Here is a 16,654-nt window from a genome sequence, read left to right on the forward strand (position 1 = left end):
AACGAATTTATTATAGTATAATGTCCATTTTCAGATCTGCTTCTCACTGTTCGCCATCATCTCCCACTGATGGAGGCGGAGCACCAACCACAGAAAGTCCAGCCTGCACTGGATTAAGAGTTGCTCGCTTTATTGGATCACCTTCGTAACGGAGAGCATATGTTAATGATGCTGAACAATGTTCACATGTTGTATACCTGATGCGTAAACTTGTTATTGCCCAAGGAAACAATTAAAACGGGCGGGAATTATGAATTGAGTTTGGCAGAGAGGAACTGTGAGATGGGAACATGTCATTTTTGAATGAAGTTTCCTGCCTTTAAAGTGAGGGTGTGGGCTGCAACTGGAATACAGACAATTGCAGTTTCTCCCCCAGCAGCAGGAAAGCTCATAAGCCCGAGTCAATTATTGATGCCTGATAAAGGTGTGTTGCAGGGGTTGTTCAGCCTCATGTAAATCAGCACTGCAGGTTGGCCCTGTGGGAGCATTATACAAATACTGGCGTGTTTGTCAGAGTCCAGTCACACACATCAGAGGCTCAGTTCACTCAGACCATTGGTTTGGTCTAAATGCATCATCATCATTCACAGGTGTGGTAAAAACCGATGACTGATGAGACAACAGTTGGTCACATGTTGTACATATGGATAAAATATTATCAGTTTGAAGGTCCTTTGTGGAGATAATGGCTTTAATATAATAATAATAATAATGGCCTTTCTGCACCTGGGCAAACGGTGGCCCTTTTTCTGATTTTTAATGAGAAATACTTTTGCATTTTTTCACAATCAAGAGGGACAGCACCATCCCACAGCCTGTTTCTGACCACCTGCCTCTCGCCTCTCTGTATGTGTTCATTTTCTCTCCATGGAGTTTTGCATTGCTTGTACTCACACTCAGGAGAAAATGGAAATGCAACAGGAATAACAGCAGCATTTGAAGTCAACCAGCCAGTCAAGCCATGAGTGTGCTGAGGTCTTGGCTGTGGTCGGGTGGTTGTGTGTGTATATTTACATCGTTATATATTGGCCGAGGATGGTTAGGGGGCTAAGCTTAAAGGTCAAGAAATGAACCTGATAGGAAGTAATGAAAAGATTATTCAGTAAGTCAGGCAGAACGAGACATTTTGGAGATGTCACCTCAGGCTCTCAGAGCCTCTGTTGGACATTTTTCACTTTTAAATAATTGATTTATTGATGAATTGTGAAAATAATCAGTAATAATCACTGAATAAAATGTGCAGGATTGCAGCTCAATCCTTAGTTCATATCATCGAGTATTAAAAAAATGCCAGTTACTGAAAGCTGGCACTGAGTATGTGGACTATTAATACAGTGTTATTTGTAATTATACTCCTTGTTCAGATCGTTCCAGATTTCGGTCAGAACTATTATGTAGATGATTTTATTTAGACAAAATTCTGGTACAGCTCCTTGTGTTTAGACCAAACCTGTCTCCTAGGAATTATTTATGTGGTACTAATTTGTTTTCCCAGGAAAACAAATGGGAGGAACCAGTTTCAGCATCTGGCAGAGTGTTTGAGACATAATGTTTTTATTTGCTTACAGGGATGCTGGTTTATTTTTTGTTGTATATTAGTGAAGACTCCTTTTTTTTTTTTTTTTTCCAGGGGATTATTTACGTCTTTGGTTTGCAACAAGCTACAGAAACATTGGTCGGTTTTGTGTTGATATCTCACACATAAAATTTGCGCTTGGTGTGAAAACTTTAAATGTCATAACTTCCTTCCACTTCCTTCACCTCCTTTCCTTTCGCCTTGTTTGTGCTCAGCTCGGGCGTATACGCAGCTAAGATTGTGGAGGTGAATGTAAGTCTCACTGCAGCTGCTGTCCAAACTCCAGTCTCCAGCATGTGTTGTGGTTGCACTGAATTCTAGTCGGCTGAGCTGCTGTGAGTGAAGAAATGATGTGCACTTTTTCTCTCAACGTGATTTGTTATAAACAGTGCTGTTAATTAATAGCTCTTAAAAGACGGCTGTGAATAGAAATTCTCCTTAAACTCTTTATGGTTGCAGTGGAAATATTTGGGGCGTTTAATCGACAGGAATAAAAGAAATCCTGGGGTCAGGGAGGAGAAAGAGGTACATCCGCCGCTGATGTTTTATTTAACGGTCTCACTGTTCCTAATTGGTTCAGTGATCAGTGCTGAACTCGGATCTATCAGCCCACACACGACGGCTTCCTCGCTGCACGCGTCTACGTGCCTGGCAGTCAGCTTGACATTTGATCCCAGCTGTAGGGTGGGGCACTGAGCTTATGTGTTGTGCCAGCAGCACATGGTTGAAATATTCATATCATCATGCTCGAGCCACTAAGCTGCTGCCATAGATGTCACATATCCTCATGTTGTCTCTAGCATCTCCTGCCTAAGGACATAAAGAGGTCAGGTACTCAACATGGCTGTGTGTCGTTTGAAACAAATCTGAAACAAACTCAGAGCCATTATTATTAACACAGGGAGGTTCTGTAAAGAGCAGTAAAGGTGGAATGAGAAAGGAATACTAGCAAGTGTCCTTGAGCAACACTGAACCTGTAATTCATCAGAGCAGCTTTGGGAAAAAAAAGAAAACATTCTCAGATTTTACAAGTTTCGCATGATATATTAGTGACTTATACGTAAGATAATTCATATATTGTTCTAGTTTAGAGAGTGTTAATTATCCACGTAATATTAATTATGTGTGATAATGTGGAACCTTGGCTGCAGACAAGACACATCGCTCAAAACCCGCTGGTGAGGGGAGATTTCTGTCTGTCTGTGTGTTCCCCTACTCTGTGTTCTCTTTGTCAGACACTGCACAAGGACCAGGCTGACCTCACACACTCACACACTCACACAGACATACAGACACAGACACACACACACACACACACACACACACACACACACACACACGCAGCAGACAGCAGAGAAGACAGAGTGGAGAGAATGAAGCCTTAGGTTCACTTTAGGCTCTGATCTGGTGATTTGATTTGATTTTGGTTCACAAAGTCTAGAATCAGTTCATTTAGATTTGATTTCATTCAATTCGATTCAATTGTTGATGATTCAGTTGCGTCAGAGAAATATCAGTGTTGCCTAAAACGCTTCTCAGAATTTGTGCTCTGAACGTTTAATTTCTTTTACATTCAACAAGTGAGCAACAACTGTCGTTTCCTTGAATACTGTGTAAAGTTGACATTATGGGCTAAATGATAAAACCATTTCCACAGTTAGAAAATCCACAGACTGTCAGCTGTCGTCACTGTTTACGCTTACCTACCTTTTTCTGCACGTTTGTAATAACTCAGTTTCCACAAAGCAGCATTTTACACATCATGCAGTCTAAACTGAAGCACTCACAGGGAGAAACCACTGCAGACATTCAGTGCACATGTGTTCATGTTTACTGAGAAAAGGCTCAAGAGTCAGTGTCAGATAATTCAAATAAAAATCACGATTAATTGGAAAATAGATGATCATTTATCCTGCAACAAAATCCACCAGTTAGGGAGCAGTTTATTAGCACCTGATCAACAAGCAGAACATTTACTCTTAGAAATACAAAGTCTTCGACCACTAAGCCTGCCTACGCAGCCACGTGGAGCTGCTCTTGCTACTAACTAATTGTTATGAACGAGCTAAAAACAAATGCTGTTTGTAGGTAACGGTTGAGCCTAATTAGCCATGTAGCTGAAAACAGATTGATTTCTTATAGACTGTGATGCTGAGACCGTGCGGCCCCTCCTCCATCTGCAGCCTCTCTAAGGCTTCAGGTGACCATTAAGTAAAGAAAGATGATAAACTGCTCGGTCTAAAATGATACATTTGTTTTCCTCCTTTCCTACATTTTGCATGTGTGAGATTAGTATAATCAGTAATCTTATCAGTATCATCTGTGCCCTTTTCCAAACAAATGATTTTCACTGATTACTAAACAGCTCCTGCGCGAGTAGGACGGCGGTGTAGTTCCCGCACATCTGTTTGAATGTGTATGTGTGTTTATAGAGGTAGTGAGCACCCATGTGTGTGTGTGTGTGCTGGAGAAAACAAGCATTTAGTGAGCAGCAGCACACCATAATAAAACGCTGATACGCACCTCAGGGTTGTTGTGTTTAGCTCTCCTGGGCTCCATCTTTGTCCTGCTCCTCCCTCCCTTATTACCCACATGACAGAGTCAACAAACTGCTCAGTTGCTATTGATGTTGTGACATGAAAGGACAGTAGTTTGTACAAGGCAGCAGTCTGAGCTATTCATTTTTCATCCATGTATAATCAGTGAGCGGAGTGGTAGAAAGACACATCCGGCATCCACATGTCACTGTATGCTAGAAATATATAGAAGGTTCTGACTTGAGTGGGAAGGTCAGCGAAAGCCTCAGTGTGCTTCACATGAGCTGCTTTCTATGACGTACTGTTTGAGCAACTCTACAGTCAAAGTGATTCAAGCCTGTTCGGATTGTCCACAGTTGAATGCAGGATTGAAAAACCAGGATTATCCTTATATCCACATAGCATGTTGTTGATGTTGTTAGTGCATATCAGCAGAGGTGTACTGGCCATTAGACCAGCTTCTAAGGTCGGAGCAGTCACGTGCGTTAAAGCTGTGAGTGAGTGAGTGTACAGTGTCATTTTTTCCCTGTACTGTTCCATCAGTAAGAGTCAATGCAGTGTTTCCCCAGAGGTGTGAAGGGCATCTGTGGGGGTGAGTTATTGACCTGCTGTTATTGACCTTTCTGCATTCACACGCAATATGTGCTGCAGAACACTGATAATGAATGGTAATCCATCAGAATACACTTTAACGCTAAGAACGATGATGATGATGATGATGATGACAACATGATTTTTGTCGCCCACCCCGATACAACCACAACAGGTCCTGCTGTTTATGAGCAACAGAAGCAGCTCCGCTAAGTCTGATCTCATTTAGGACATAATCCTGTCCAATCCTGTTTGGGTGGTTCCCAATTCACAAAAGGTCCACGTCTGTCCTGAAACAGGAGTGGTCCTGAAGAGAACCCCCTCCTAAAGCAAGTTTAAAGAGAGACAAAGCTATGAGGGAATATTGACAGGCTATACAGTGGAGAGGGAGCGGCAGCACTGAGTGAACAGCATGTTGCCTCCATCACTTTGTGGCCCAAAATGAATCTGACACAGTGTTGAGCTATTGAGCTCTGTGCTGCTATAGCTGGTCACAGATAGCTGGTGGCTGCAGCAAAGCCTGTTTGAATTAGAATATGAAAGTGAGCACAGATAGCAGGTATTGACTGGCATTGAACGTGTATGGAGGGAGGAAGGGAGAGGAGGGACGGGCGGGATAGAGGGGTATTGACGGATGAAGAGATTGTGAGAGAGAGAGAGCACTTTCTCCCTCTAATAGGATTATTGTGTAAATGTGTTTGTCTGAAGGTCTGCCCCTAGAAGCTCCCAGAGGAAGGAGGGAGTGAGGGAGGGTGGGATTCAAGGGGGGCAGTTGAAGACAAGGAAAGAAGGAAAATAAGCGGTGTGGAGAGTAGGAAATGGAGAACAGTATGGATGTGTGACGTGTGACGGGGCACGTGCCAGTCCTCTGTCTGTTTTAGCACTGTCTCAGTGCAGCTTTCTGCTCTAATGTCCTTGTCAGTGTGTGGGAACCTAAAGAAAATGTGGCTCCACATATTTAAGGACACCCCCCCCCCCCCCCCCGTCCTCAGACAGTCTAACCCAGCGGAGTTTCTTCCCTTCATTTAAGTGTGTGCGTGTATATCCAGACTGTTTTCTCTCACTGCTGATGGACATTATTCAGCTACTTTCATGGCCTGAGCAGCAGCAGCAGCAGCAGCAGCAGCAGCAGCAGCAGCAGCAGCAGCAGCAGCAGCAGCAGCAGCAGTGGAGCTGCGTTCGGATGCTGCTGTGATGCTCGTTAATGTGAGAAGGAAAACAGCCTTAATGTTTTTCCAACACTATGCAGCCTGCACTTATGGCTGAAGGTTACACTGGGCATCTGAGGACGGGTGATGGGTGGAGAGATCGGCTTTAAACAGAGCATCACAGAGATGGGTGGACGCACTTTTTAAAAAAGTGTTTTGCAAAGAAGATGCAAAAATCAGCATCATGTACTGTATGTCCTGTATGGGCTACAGTCCTTTTTAAAGGACATTATATCTCCTGTCTTTACACAGTAGATGATTTTTGAATAATCAGTCTTACCGTGTGTCCTGAGATCCCCTGATTGTGGCTGGAGCTGTGGTCTCTGTTTACTGTGGCCTGATTTTTGTTGTTGTTGTTTGCTGGTGAACACCATGTAAATCCAAACATTGCATCATCCTGCCTAAGCATAGCATCACTGAGCTGCTATTACGGCTTAGGGCCAGATTTACTAAGAGGACAACACATAGTGATTTCCATCACCAAACATTTGCTGTGCATTTACTCCATCAGAGGAAAACTGTTACTGTCACTCAAAATTGGACTCATAAAATGGTGATATCATCATTTTAGCATATGTCAGTTTCTTAATGCATTTGGAGGCAACAGACATGTTCACGCAAATCAATATCTCATATCATATCTCAGGAACGCCTTGAGGGAATTTCTTCCAATTTGGCATAAACGTTCGCTTGGACTCAAGGATGAACTGATTAGGATTTGGTGGTCAGTATTCAAAGGTCAAGCTCACTGTGACCTCTCAAACTCGTTTTAGGCCTTAGCGCAACAGTGCATACGCTAATTATGACAAAGTACACTTAATACCTTTTGTTAAACTCTTATATGAGTCTAGAGAGACATGGATGTATGGAGACATACACCCACGAGCTGGTAATTCCAGTTATCTATACATAAACCTATATTTAATACATGTTTCTTTTCCTTCCACACACTGTTCTCAGATGCTTTGGTGTCATGATTGTCCACTCAGGACAGTGTTGCTCACTAGTGTCCTCCCATTTTTGACGCAAACATCGTAACATTACCGGCTGAGTTTACTGATAGGTCAGTACGGCAGGTCAAGCTGAGGGTGAAGTTTGCAGTAGAGTGCCCTTAGCTGGAGGACTGTAAATTTTGAATTCAAACAGATCATTAGAGTTAGATTTATCCCCCTTGTTAAAAAAAAAAAAATATTGAAATTTTCATAAAAAGTGACAAAAAGTGATCCTTTGACCTCAGTAAATTCAGCAGATGTGAACACGTCTCTTCCTATTATTTGTACCACCCTCCTTTAAAAGCAGATGCAATAAGTAGTGAGGCGCTCCTCGCAAGCACTCGAACAAATCACATGCAAACTGTGACCCCCCCCCACCCCCCCAGCCTACAGTGTCTGTTTGATGAACACATCACGTGTCTGGGGCAGAGTGCGTCACATCTGTGCCTGAAAAACAGATGCAGAAGACTAAATCTGGCCCTCGGGGGTTGTTTTGCTGCTGCACTTTTATCTTGGCATTTCTATGATTTCTTGCAGTTTTCCAATGGATGCTGCAAGCTACTACATTTTTAATGTCTCTTTTAAAATGTTGATACACTTGATAATGCTCAAACTATCACGAGACCTGGTTATCCTTAATGGGCTGATGTTACAGTGGTTATGGCCGCCCATCAGGCAGCCTCCTCCTCCTCCCCTTGTACAGCGATGTTTTTAACGTTGTGGGCATTTTTTTTTTTTCTCACATCAGTAAAATCAGCACTTTCTTTGACATGGTGGTGGGCTGTTGTTGTAGCAGGATGCTTGTTAATTTGCTAATGTTCTTTTACCAGCCTCAGCCCCGTGTCAGTGCTGCTGCTCACACTGAACTGGGCATGTCAGCCTGTCTGCTCCCATTTACCACAATCCACTCACACAAGATGGAAAGACAGGAGCACTGCAGATATGCCAACCCTCATATTCCAAATGCAGTCACTGCACTTTCTAATGAATGGTTAGCCAGTCTTAATAATAATAAGAACACTACTATAGGATGCAACTGGCAGCGTATGGAATTGGAATATGTCGTCCACCTCATTTACAGATATAAGTACAGTACTGTGGATAGGTCTTAGGCACTAAAATCAATATTTGCTGCAATCATCCTTTGCGTTTGAAACAGCACCAGTTCTCCTTGATACACCTGCACATAGTTATTCATGGAACCTGACACAGTTCTCCTGTGGATTTAGTCTGTCTCAGTGTCTCTGTCTCTTCATGTGATTCCCAGATTGACTCCATGATATTAAGATCAGGGCTCTGTGGGGCCCAGACCATCTGTTGCAGGACTTTTTGTTCTCAATCAGTGAAGATGGTTCTTTATGACTCTGGTTGTGTGTTTGGGGTTGTTGACCTGCTGTGGAGTGAATCTGGGACCAATCAAATGCCTACCTGATGGTGTTGTGTGATTGATAAGAATCTAAACAGCTAAAGTACCTAAAACTTTTTTTTTTTTTTACCAGTGAAAAGCATACAGCACACCTCCACTGTGTTATTGTCTCTGGGGTGAGTTGGGGGAGCAGAGGGTTTTATGGGGGGGGGGGGGGGGGGGGGGGGTTCTACTTTTCGTTGATCCACAAGCAGACAGGACCAACTACTGAGGTCCTCCTGTCAAACACACTGTACATAGTGATGGAAGAAGGTGATCCTGTAGCACAGCCACACTATGGATGCATTAGGGCACTGGATTGCATTACAGTGCGCAGGGGTGTCTATTTTTCTGCTCTCTTGTGTAAAGTAAATGTGGTGTATAATATATATTAGGCAGTAATGTGTGAGGTGTTACGGACTGATCCTCAGTTAGACGTATTTGAGGCAGAAATGATGCATTGATCAGGCTCAGGGTTTTTTTTTTAAAAACACCACAGGGGTCTCATGTTGTCAGAGGATGGATATTGATTAGTTCAGTTGGAGGGGAAGGGGGGGATGGGTGGGTGTGTGGGTGGGTGGGCGGTGATGTGTGGCAGGAAGGGTGGCTGAATGTGACCTCAACTGCAGCGAACAACTTTTGCCATATGGGTGCCATGCACATTGTCTCTTTTTCACACACACATAGATATGAATATCAATGTGTATGAATGTGTGTGTCCTAGGACAGAGCAGAGTGAATGTTGTAGAAGAACAGCAGAGATCACAGGTAAAAAAAAAAAAAAAACTGTGCACAGTATTGTGTTTGAAGTAATGCACACTGCTACTGCAGTTCCATCAGAATGTAGATGGCATCGTTTACACATGGGCGTGAATAGAGATTGTGATTTTAGTAAGATTTATCCTACAGTGGGGCTGTCGCTTTTTCAAAAGAAAACATCCATACCAACACATATTTCATTCAAAACGACTCAAATGCAAAGCACACTTTCTTCCCTCAAGTCGGTTTATAAATTTCTGTTGGATGGGGTGTACGGATGTTTCTAGCCCCACTTTGTGTGTATGCAGCGGGTTATAAATGAGGATGAGTGTGGTGAAAAATGGGCAGTCAGATGAGGCTGTACAGTTGCTGTTGCTCTGCTTGTTTCTGGTGTCTCTGCCGCCTCACCTGGATGATAAACTAGCATATCTTTATAATGAATTAAGTCTAAAAGTATAGCAAAGATGTAATAAATAAACAGTTTCACAAAGAGTTTGTTGTTCATGTGGATTTTGGGCCCGATAACACATTGTTGTGAAACAACTGCCTTTGTTTGGTTTAAAGCGAATTAAAGCCGAGAGGAACTGTCTTAACTCTGAGTAACACATGCAAAATATGATTAAATATTAACTTTAATCAGCCATGAATAAATACAGGCATGTATATATAGGGAGGTGGCGTGTTCTGTGTTTTGTGTGTGTGCCTGTGTTTTAGGCAGGATGAATTAATCATGAATCACCAAAGCCTGTGGTCTGGCAGGATTTCTGGTGAAGCTGGAGCCTCAGAGCTTTACTTTGTAGAGGGTGGGTGGGAGTGTGGGGTTAACAAGCAGGAGGCAATTTTAATTAGCCATGCTGCTGTTGAAGAACTAATCAGCTTTATGCGGGGATCGCATACACACACACACACACGCACACACATGCACTTAGGATGCTGACTGCTTATGGAAATGAAACATCCCCATCAGGCATTATTGTAGTTGGGGGGGTGGCAAGGCTGGGGGGGGGGGGGGGCGGGGGGGGGTGAAGGCAGCAGAGGGAGACAGGAAGCTGGAGTGGGACACTTTGATTTGTACAAAATGAACACACACTCCCAGTTTTTATTTAGTCCTCAACCTCTGTGCATTATGTTGTTCTTCCCTTCCTCTCATGGTGTGAGGGGCGTGGGAGGCCTGAGGAACAGCTCCAGCATGTGGCCTCATAGCAGAACATGGCAGCAGTGAATCATGTCCAGGTCCTATGCAGAGCTAAGATGCATCATGCTTGATGATCATTTGCATCATGACCAACATCTGAACTCCTGGCTTTGCCACAATGTAAGCCTCAACCCTAACCCCACCCTGAAGTGTCATAAACTCCAGGTCAATAACTTGGATTTTAGCTTAATTGATGTTTTTAATTATGTGATGAATTGATTATTTAGACTCAGAATGTCAATGACAACAATAGTTAATTGTCCCACTGTCCCCCAAAAAATTACTCAGATTTACAGATCAACAGCACAAACACGGAAAAGTAGCATATGGTTTTTATTGTTTGAGGAGTGTGACCATCTAATGTTCCACTGATCTAACTACATTTACAGTTACACATCTGGCAGACGCTTATACCCAAAGCAAAGCAAAGCATAAGTGAGGTACTGTAGCCTTTCTGTCATCCCTGACTATCAGACTTGGCTCAGACAAAAGACTCAAATGCACAACTCAAGAAGAACAAGAGAGCAAAACCGCTGGAACAGTTGACATGAGGGACTAAGACACAGCTTAAATATACCAGGGTGTGGGGAGACAGTTGGGCACAGGTGCAACACATTAGGGTGGGGCAGGTAATCAAACAGGTGGGAAACACAGGAGGGCAGGAAGTAAACTGAAATGAGAGAGAAGGTTAATGCTTTCACAATAAAACAGGAAAAATAGAATGACACAAGAGGGAACCAGAAAACATAACCCGGCTCAAGGGCTAGACATGACACTAACCAGTCTGACCTCTGACCTTTGACCTCTCTCATCAACAAGGTGTTTCTTAAACACTCAAACCAGCACAACCATGTCACATATCATAGGATATTGTGATGGACATTTTTTTTTAGATGTTTATAGACCAAACGAGTACTTATTTAATCAAGTACATATCCATAAGATTAATCAATAATAAACAAAAAAAAAAAAACCCTGACATGGTTGTTTCCTGGTCGGTGAACTGAAGTCAACCAACATTCTGATCATTGCTGCTTTACAGTGCAGCCTTATCTAAGAGCCTGTATTTACACTCTGTGGTTGTAGTGGTGCAGCTAACAGACTAATCTCACACATCCATCCATGCATGACAAATACCTGCGTGAGTGTGTGTGACTGATGGTTCGAGTTAATACCGTCTGTGGTAGGTATTCAGTTTCCAGACGCACCACACATGTGCAGCACCCAAGGGTCACGGAATTGCGAAGGCCACGGTTGCTAGGAGACCATCTCCCCACGCTTTTGTGTTCAAGAGCCTCCAGCACAAACTACTGCATCACACCTACAGACGCAAACACACGCACATTCTTATCTTACTGTAGTTGTGAGGACACTAGCCCCTTACCCTAAACTTAACCATCAAAACTGAATGCCTAACCCCAACCTTTACCCTAATCCTTTACCCTAAACCGGATTCCAACCTGAACCCTGAAACCATGTCTGCACCCTCAAACAGCCCTTTGAAGCTGTGAAGACCAAGCAAAATGTCCTCACAACGATGGTTTCAGACCAAAATTTGTCCACACAACAATAGGAAGACATGCACACACATACAGCATCAAACACACACACACACACACACAAATCACAGAGCAGAGAAACAGACACACGCAAGAATCTTTTTATTTCACACACACACACAGATACAGAGTGTGTGTGAACAGACAACAGAGACAGATGGCTGAAGAATGGCTGTGATGGACATGTTTTTGGTTTCCCTCTCGCAGACTCTATATCAGAGATGTCTGTGGAGCAGTGATGAGGTCGCACTAGTGTATCAGGCTGATGTTATTTCATTAAAAACAGCGGTGGCCGTACAAAGGATCCTTTGAAAGTTAGTTAGTCTTTCCAATTATATCCAAAGTCATTAGGTCTACAAGGGCTGGAACTAACCATTATATCCATGATTAGTTTTTTCTGCTGATCGTTTTCTTGATAAATTAATTAACTGGTTCATAAAATGTCAGGAAATAGTGAAAATATCAAAGGCAAAGAAAAGCAGCAGATCCTCACAGCTGAGCAGATGTTTGGCAAAATTACTCAAACTATTAGTGATAAGCTAATCTGAAGTTTGGGGGGGGGGGGGGGGGGGGGGGGGGGGCAGTAGGATGGGTCATGGGTCAAGAGACAGCAGAATTTAGGCGTACTGCTCACACACCTTATAGCTGTACAGCGTGAAATGTGTTTCCCAAAGCTGCTGTTGGGAGGCCGTCTGTCTCCAGGATTTGAACACACACTGCTGCTCCTTCTGTTGCTGCTGCAGCTATTTTTAGTGTGTGGGTGTTGAGAGGTCCAGATCACCCTACCAGATCATGGAAGCGCCGCAGAGACTCCACCACCACCACCACTGGTGCAGGAACACACACACACACACACACACAGCACGACAGAGCAGTATGGGTGGGGGTGGTGATGAAGAGTCAGAGCTGATGAAATGAGACAAAATAGCAGCACTGCAGGTGCTCGACATGCAGACACCTATCTGGTAGCTACTGCTGAAGCAGAGCAGGGACTTCGTCTGCTCCCAGTATGCACGGAGACGGGAAAAACTCGATTAGTTTTTATTTGAATAATGAATAACAACACAGCGGAGCCTAAGATGCTTCCAAGTTAATGCAGTTAAGTGCATAAATAACTTTCAGAAAGCTTCATACTCTCACATACTCGCCTGTCTCAGCTGGTTTTTTTTTTTTGGTCAGTCAGACAGTGACCCACATCAAGACCAGTGTTGCTTCACTGACTGATGTTTCATTTGAAGCTCAGTGGACGGAGGACAGGACAGTGGTTTGGCAAACAGTGGACTGGAGTAGGAGCTAAAATACAGAGTGCCCTTTCTTTTTATTGAATCAGTGATTGTTTGGAGTCGAGAATCAATTGTTGGTTGAGTTGTGAAGCCAGGACTCTGAGATCCTAAAGATTCTCACCCCTAATCAGAGGTGACCTTTGATTCACTCTTCACCAGTGGAAACAATAGGTGTCACAAAATGACCTAAGCTCAAAGCTTTTCAGAGCTTTCCACCTCATGGTCTTCATCAGTGAGTAGAACTGACTCATGACTTCTTTGCAGACGTGAACAAGGAAACCTGTGGACACCACACACACATAGTTGTTCTTATTGTAGTCTGCTTAGAGCCTGTGCATTAACTGTGCACACGCAGTTGGTTCTCTTGTATCATAAAGGTCAAGTTCATGTAGTCACCACAAATTGGTGGGCACACAGACGTCCACACAGAGCCTCACACACACTTTTACATCACTCGGATCCTTGTTGACCCTCGTATACTTACTGATACAGGAGGTACAACTGTAGCTTGACGCAAAGATCTTTGATCACATGAGAACAACGGTCATATAAGCAGTAACCCCTGTTACCTGATCATAACCTGAGTGCGCTGCCAGTGTCCTTACTGTGGAAACAATGAAAGTCATTAGACAAAAGAAAGCACATTACAGCAGCTCCAAAGATGAGACCATCTCCAACTGTTTTCTTTACTCCAGTGAGAAATTCTGTTTAGTTTCCCGTCCTTTTTGTCTTTTTTTATCCTATCTGCAACATTATTTCTCAAAAAGGTTATGATGATTCATTTAACCCATGCAATATTTCAAACAGCAACACTTTACTGTAAGTTCCCCATTTAGCATTATATATTATAGTTTGCTTTAAAGGAGCTTTTTTAAAGTTTTGCTATATAGCTAACGTTATAGAATTAACAGCTGTTTACTTACCAGTGTAGAGGAAAGATGAGTGTTTCCAATGGGGTTTTACTGTGTCTTTCCTGTGTGTCCTCTAAGGAGGACGTCAGTGGTGGGCCACATAATGATGTTGTCATGTGTGACCCGAAGTAATTACAGCCTCACAGTAACAGGAAACCCCAGAGACATTCACGCTCTTCACTGTGTCCGTCCTCCTGGGACTAAACCCACTGTGCTTGTTTTAATTCATTGGATTTCCACAGCTGGCAGCCACAGGGAATACTTAGCAGGATAATATGATGAGGATGAGGAGAGGGAAGAGTTCACTTGACTTCTGAGCAGACAGACAGGCGAGCATGTGCTAGCGTGCAACACATAGACCCGATACAAGATGTCTCCAAGCTGCCAGTGTCAGCCTCCAGCCTGGCTGCAGTTTAGGGGGACAGCTGCTGGCCTCGGTGTCACTCGAGTGGCTGTGAGAGCTCGGGCAGTACATATCCTTCATAATGTCTGGGAACAGGAACAGTTTAAATGACATCAAATAAAAACGCTGTGCATCCAGTGAGCCCAAAACTAACGAAGGAAAAAAAAAAAAGATTTTTGTGTTAAGAGAACATGAGAGAGAAAATCATTTAACATAAACAAGCAAAATTGTTGTTCCCCAGGCTGTGGAAGGAAGCACACGTCTTCCAAAACATGCCTCAGCAAAAGCCCATCTTCTTTTTACCAGCGAGACACAGATAATAAGGCTAAGAACATCATGTCTTTGGCATATGTTGAATCAGTGTTTGTTTGGAGAGAGGCTTGGAGCCAGTGTGTGGTGATTGGCTGAGTATTTGGAGATCAGGTAGAGATGATGGCCACAAACCGTAGGTCGTTGTTAGGTCAGGGCTGACTTACATAAGACATCAGCCATGATTGTCAATATTAAGATAAGTGGCTGAGGGTGCGTGTGTGTGTGTGTGTGTAGAAAGTGAAAGAGCAGACCATGCATTTAACATGAGGCAGCTTGAAACTGGACAGAGCAGCCATGAATGTTTCATTAGATCTACAGAGTTTATTAGAGTGTGTGTGTGTGTGTGTGTGTGTGGGAGTGAGGGAGCAGCGGGGTGTGGTGGCAGCAGTAGCTTCACCAATATGATGATAAGGTGCTGTGATGTTACATCATGCAGCTTTACAGTGCCATCCACCATATTTTGGCTTTCTCCTCCTGATCCCATATCTCCCTGGCTCTGTGGTGCAGTCTAATAGCTGATGTCACACCATGGCCTGTGTGTGTGTGTGTGACTAACACAGATGCTGTGTCCCGTCACACTTGTCTGTAGAGACTCCAATCTGCAGCCCCGCTAAAGAGAAGCCTTGACATTTCCAATTTTAAGCTTCTGTCATACTGTATGTTGCCAGACACATTTTTTGGAAAAGTGGTCTTTGGAAAAATGGACTGTCAGGGGATCATTATGATGATGTGGAAAGATGGGCGTCACATAAACAGACAGCAGTAGACTAAGTAGCATTAGCTCTAACAGTCCTGATTACCTTTTCACTGGGTGTTCAGACTGAGAGCAGCCCTGCATTAAAAATTTGAAACAGGCTGCTTTGCTGAGGCTAATGATGAGATGATGAGCCCAGGAAGTCCAGTCTGGGTAATGGATACATGACATTTATCAGAAGCTTATCACACAGCAAAGCGCTGCACAGCAGTTATGATACTCTGAGACAGGAATTGTTCTGTTCACTGTGTAAAGTATTGTACCTGAACGAGCTGCTGCGTCAGAGCAGTGGGAGCAGTGGTCCTCCAGTATCTCAGATTGTCTGCGTTCCCCTGTTTTGTATCACGCTACATTGTTTTTGATTGTTGGTCAGACAAAGATATTTTTCACTATTTTCTGACATTTTATGGACTAACGATTAATAAAAAAGGTATTGACACATTGTCCCTGTCCAAACTTTGTCAACAGTTTTGATCCTGAAACCCTCCTCAGACCCGTCCTCTGAGGAGTAATTACCTCTGTACATTCAATGATTCAGTGTATAGTTTGTAGTTGATTCAATTCCATGTAAATCTGCACTGCTTGCTGTTTTATAAAAGAAAAATTCAAATACTAAATTAAATATTGACTGACGTCCTCTGATAATACTAATCTCAGTGATTCGCATTATTTCCACAGCCCTGTTGATTACCCCCCAACCTACCTGCCAGGAAGCTGCATTCACGTGGCAGGAGAAGGTCACATTGTCAGGAATAGAGCTAGCCATTGCTGGAGGAGCCATTCCCTAAATATTCGATTTAAAAAGAATGACTGTAGACACTTCTGCAATCCACAGTAATGACAACCTGTCCGTATGGACCTAATAGGAGTGATAGGAGTACTACAATGCAATGAGACATCTGAAAACCCTCAAGATATCTCACAGAACATGAAACATCTCCTCACAAAAAGCATGCAGTGAAAGTAAACAGTGTGTGACACAGTGTGCTGTGTGTTGAGCTGCAGCTCTGCTACTTCCTACTGCCAACCAGCTGGTTGAGTGAGGGAGCAGGTGGTCTTAAAAGAAGGGAATCACACCTCCAGAGCCCTGGGGAGCTGTGGAGGGAGGCTGCACTACATATGTGGGTTTGGTATTTGTACACTCGTGTGCCTGTGCTCTTCCGTGTGTA

Source organism: Toxotes jaculatrix, chromosome 6, assembly GCF_017976425.1.
Source record: "Toxotes jaculatrix isolate fToxJac2 chromosome 6, fToxJac2.pri, whole genome shotgun sequence".
NCBI classification, from domain to species: domain Eukaryota; kingdom Metazoa; phylum Chordata; class Actinopteri; family Toxotidae; genus Toxotes; species Toxotes jaculatrix.